The following is a 6000-nucleotide window of genomic DNA, read 5'->3' on the forward strand; positions in this document are numbered from 1 at the left end:
ACCTGCCGTGCCGGGTGTACAACCGGTGGGCGGGGGACACTCCCTTAGAGTAAAAGGACACTCTCCCCGACTGAGTATACTTAAATGGATATCCGGTCGGGGAGAGTAGGGGAAGAAAAAAAAAAAAAGGATATCGTTCAAGACTCGCTATGTAGAGTCATCTCCGCTCATCGACACGATAGTTTCCACCTTGGGTTACAGTTGTGTTTTGTAAAGTGTCGCAACACCACCGAGTGTAAATGTAATAAGGAACAAACAGTGTAGGATGTTGATGTGTAGTTGTGAAGGGTATATTGTTGTAATCTGTGTAGCGTCCTTGGTGTGTTGTAAAATGTTCTACAGCTCTGTCTGTAGCGGTAAGACGAGCTGCAGAGGCTAGCTCCATGAAGACACCAACCCCCAAAATCTTAAAGAATAAAATTCCCGTTCGGGGTATTTATTATAGCGAATGAATTGGTAAAATCTTGACTTCAGCGAGTTGGAATTTTTCTTTTAGATCAATAATCGATTCAATATGACAACCACCGATTTTTGGATCTCACACTATGTTTATTTGAAGTACGGAAACCGATTTCACTTTCATTTAACAAATTGAAGGGTTGCATGTTTTATATTTTTTTATATAAAGGTTATTTCACTCTACAAGTATTTTTGCCCCCGCCCAAATCTTCCACTCCGGACAAATAACCAGTTTGGCCATATCTAGATTCTAAATATTTTACTGGAAAGAATTAGATATCTTTTTTTTTTTTTATCTTCAGTCATTTGACTGGTTTGATGCAGCTCTCCAAGATTCCCTATCTAGTGCTAGTCGTTTCATTTCAGTATACCCTCTACATCCTACATCCCTAACAATTTGTTTTACATACTCCAAACGTGGCCTACCTACACAATTTTTCCCTTCTACCTGTCCTTCCAATATTAAAGCGACTATTCCAGGATGCCTTAATATGTGGCCTATAAGTCTGTCTCTTCTTTTAACTATATTTTTCCAAACGCTTCTTTCTTCATCTATTTGCCGCAATACCTCTTCATTTGTCGCTTTATCCACCCGTCTGATTTTTAACATTCTCCTATAGCACCACATTTCAAAAGCTTCTAATCTTTTCTTCTCAGATACTCCGATCGTCCAAGTTTCACTTCCATATAAAGCGACACTCCAAACATACACTTTCAAAAATCTTTTCCTGAGATTTAAATTAATTTTTGATGTGAACAAATTATATTTCTTACTGAAGGCTCGTTTAGCTTGTGCTATTCGGCATTTTATATCGCTCCTGCTTCGTCCATCTTTTACATATCTTAAAGGGCATTAAGAAAAATTTCACGTAAAAATATTGTACGAAGAAATTTCTAAACAAAATATTATTTTCAAAAGCGGTCTACAATAAATTTCAAATACCAGTCTCATACTGTTATATAGATTGTTTTGAGGTAAGTATGTTTGTATTTTTCTATTTTTAACTGTTGAAAAGTTATTTAAGAATTCGTAATCTTTATTATTACACCTGCATATACTTTTTTTATATAATGTAGGAACCGGTTTTTTCTACTTGTTGACATTTTAAAAAAACGAATAAAATAAAGAATTGATAACGACAAAGGGAAAATATATAAACAGCTTTTTATCAAAATTGTAAAAAATGCAGCGCAGTAAAATAGTATTAAAATACAAAGAATGCAATGTAATTAATAATTTTTAATCTTGTCATAAGATATATATAAATATAAATAGATTGTAGATATATAAAATAGTAAAACTAGTCGCTATTTATATTGAAATGGTATTTTATTATTATCAGCATACAAGATTTATAGGTTTTTTTACATTTAATTCTTTGACGTATTCACAATTATTTTTTTAAATTTTACTCTAATCAATTAATCACATCATAACTATTAAAAACTATATTCTTAGTTATTTCTTTTATACGATCTACTCTTAGTTTTCTACACTTCTTAGCCAATTACAAAATTTTTTAAAACCTGTTTGGAGGACAAACTTAAATAGTTCTATGACAAGATTGCAACACAAATCACTCTCCTCTTCCATTTGTTCATTTTCAAATTTCTTTAACATTCATCTTTATCAAATGACCTTTAGGCCTCAGATTAATAGTAGAAGGAAGATTAAAGAAAAACAAACCAACATACTTGGCGTTTATAGACCTAGAAAAGGCTTTCGATAACGTAGACTGGAATAAAATATTCAGCATTTTAAAAAAATTAGGGTTCAAATACAGAGATAGAAGAACAATTGCTAACATGTACAGGAACCAAACAGCAACAATAACAATTGAAGAACATAAGAAAGAAGCCCTAATAAGAAAGGGAGTCCGACAAGGATGTTCCCTATCGCCGTTACTTTTTAATCTTTACATGGAACTAGCAGTTAATGATGTTAAAGAACAATTTAGATTCGGAGTAACAGTACAAGGTGAAAAGATAAAGATGCTACGATTTGCCGATGATATAGTAATTCTAGCCGAGAGTAAAAAGGATTTAGAAGAAACAATGAACGGCATAGATGAAGTCCTACGCAAAAACTATCACATGAAAATAAACAAGAACAAAACAAAAGTAATGAAATGTAGTAGAAATAACAAAGATGGACCACTGAATGTGAAAATAGGAGGAGAAAAGATTATGGAGGTAGAAGAATTTTGTTATTTGGGAAGTAAAATTACTAAAGATGGACGAAGCAGGAGCGATATAAAATGCCGAATAGCACAAGCTAAACGAGCCTTCAGTAAGAAATATAATTTGTTTACATCAAAAATGAATTTAAATGTCAGGAAAAGATTTTTGAAAGTGTATGTTTGGAGTGTCGCTTTATATGGAAGTGAAACTCGGACGATCGGGGTATCTGAGAAGAAAAGATTAGAAGCTTTTGAAATGCGGTGCTATAGGAGAATGTTAAAAATCAGACGGGTGGATAAAGTGACAAATGAAGAGGTATTGCGGCAAATAGATGAAGAAAGTAGCATTTGGAAAAATATAGTTAAAAGAAGAGACAGACTTATAGACCACATACTAAGGCATCCTGGAATAGTCGCTTTAATATTGGAAGGACAGGTAGAAGGGAAAAATTGTGTAGGCAGGCCACATTTGGAGTATGTAAAACAAATTGTTGGGGATGTAGGATGTAGAGGGTATACTGAAATGAAACGACTAGCACTAGATGGGGAATCTTGGAGAGCTGCATCAAACCAGTCAAATGACTGAAGACAAAAAAAAAAAAAAAAAATGACCTTTAACGTTTACAACACCTATGATACTAAAAGTCAGCACTCTATTCTTTCCATATAGTGTAAAAAATTTTACTTTAAAGTGATATTTTTATATTTTACTTACATTACTTTATACTACGTATTTCGTTAATATAAAATCTTACAACGTTTATGTTTTATTTTTTTTGTGGTAAAATTGAATAAGTTTTATGCATTGTTCTTTAAATTTTTCAGACCAAAACCATTTATGGACTGTACGGTTAAATTTTCAAAAGTATCAAGTTTCATGCCCGATCTAATAAACATATACTACAAACATTTTTACCGCTTTTAAATAATGATTTTGGCTGGAACACCCAACTTTTTTTTCACAGAAGATAGCGTTTTGGTAGTTCTTTTTTTAAATCATTTTACAGCAAATTTGAATAGCACATATATACCCGTATAAACACGACTGATGTTGAGAGAATGTATTCTGTGCGCTAAAAGTAATGTTTTCTACAAAGGTTGGTTGTCCTGCATTGTAACAGTTTGCTTCCACGAGACAGGCAGGCTAATGATACAAGAAAATGTGTCGAGTCTTTGCGTGTGTCATCAACGAACGATTAACTTTAAACGGTAAATGTTTCTCATTGAATACATCTTCCATGAGTACAGCGAGTACATATGAACATTGAAAGATCGGTTTTTTCTTATATTTCCAGGCGCACAGATTACTAAACGAACAGTGCAAAAGCGATAATCAAAAGATTTAGCAAGAAGGGATCGATAAGGGACTATGATCAATGCGGTAAACCATCAGTACTTGATGAATAAAAACTGCAGGACATAATGAGCAGCTATGCGATATATTCCAAACAAGTTCAAGTGAAAATCAGCCCGACAGAAAAACATTGTTCTGAAACTGCACAGAAGGCAGTTTGTAACAAGCTGAGACTCAACTCGTATAATCTAAAAACAGTTCAAAAATTATTGGCCAGATTATGAAAAGTGAATTCAAAATTTTTAATTGTTCTAACCATTTCAGCAGACAATTCTGATGACTTAAGACTTTGTTTTCTATACCAAAACAGACATAGTTTCATTTATCATGCACAGAGCTCATGGTTATGGTGTGCCAACAGCCGACATGCCATATGAGAAAAATCTCCAAACAACCATAAGATTGCAATATTCAGGAGTCAGCCCAAACCCACCGGGTTGGTCTAGTGGTTCGCGTCTTCCCAAATCAGCTGATTTGGAAGTCGAGAGTTACAGCGTTCAAGTCCTAGTAAAGCCAGTTATTTTTACACGGATTTTATTACTAGATCGTGGATACCGGTGTTCTTTGTTGGTCGGGTTTCAATTAACCACACATCTCAGGAATGGTCGAACTGAGAATGTACAAGACTACACTTCATTTACACTCATACATATCATCCTCTGAAGAATTATCTAAACGGTAGTTACAGGAGGCAAAACAGGAAAAAGAAAGGAGTCAGCCCAGTATTTTTTTGCAAAAACAATAAATTCAGATTATTTGGAAAATATTCACAGTTACGGGAGAACTAACTGAGACAGCACAACCAAGCATACATCCAGGCATTCATGAAATTGCTGCAAGAGGTTTTTGGAGCTTCTAAGGACTTATGGCCACCTTGTACTCTGGACTTAAGCACCACTGGATTTTTACTTCTGGGGTTATGCAGAAAGTAATGTTTATTGAGGAAACCATACAGCCGTTATTCATGATTTCACCAGGAACATTCCACATGAACCAACTTACGAGTCTTAGACAACAAAAAAAAACAAGCAAATACATCTAGATGGGATGTTCATGGAGATCAATTCCAACAAATACTGTAAAATAAGTCGATGTTACATATTGTTGTACAAGTTTATAACTGGTGTTTAATTATTTTTCGAATGCACTGTATATCAATCCTTCAATAGGAATAAGACTATGAGGTCCATTGACAAAATATATATTTTTTTTAGCAGATGAACAAGGTTTTTAGAAGAAACAGATTCTACATCTGTCCTTTGAATAAACTGCAAAAATTTCCCTTCTACAGGGAAAAAATCATTTTTGACAGATATTTTTATATTTCTTAAGCCACTGTAATTTTTTTTTCTTCTTATTTTCTTTTAGGAGTTGTTTTTCATTTAACATCAAGCTTGTTGACCTTTATCAACCAACCACCACAGCATTGTCGATTCATGAATTTGACACTATCTCCCTTTGAAGATTACGACTTGTTTTTCAAGGCTCAACTAACCAGTATGACATCGCTTTTAATAATCTTTATTTTTCTGCCACACTTTCCTTTTCTTCATCGTTAAACAGAAACGGTCTTTATTCAAATAATGAATTAACAGCTTTTAAAATCAGCTCGCACTATACTGAAATTTGATGTTAAGATATTAAAAAATGTTCATCAAGATTTATGATTTTATTTTTTGTTGATAGAGCCATTTAAAAAATTTACATAGAATGATCATATGTGGCAAAAACCAAATGCACTAACAACAAACGTGACACAAATTTAATTAATAGCTACAGGGTGATTTTTTAGTCCTGTTATCCAAATGTTAATGTCTGGTAATTATTTTCTAAGAGGGGAAATTTTTTTTGTGACACGAAGTTGGTAGCGCTACTCTACCGGTATTTATATACAGCAGTGTGAATTGATTCTCCGTCAGCTGTGTAAACGTTTGTGCCGTTTCCGGTCGTGTTACGAACAGAATGTCTTTTACCATAGAACAACGAATTTTCATTCTTGAACAATAT

This window comes from Lycorma delicatula, chromosome 12, assembly GCF_047948215.1.
Source record: "Lycorma delicatula isolate Av1 chromosome 12, ASM4794821v1, whole genome shotgun sequence".
Classification (NCBI taxonomy): Eukaryota; Metazoa; Arthropoda; class Insecta; order Hemiptera; family Fulgoridae; genus Lycorma; species Lycorma delicatula.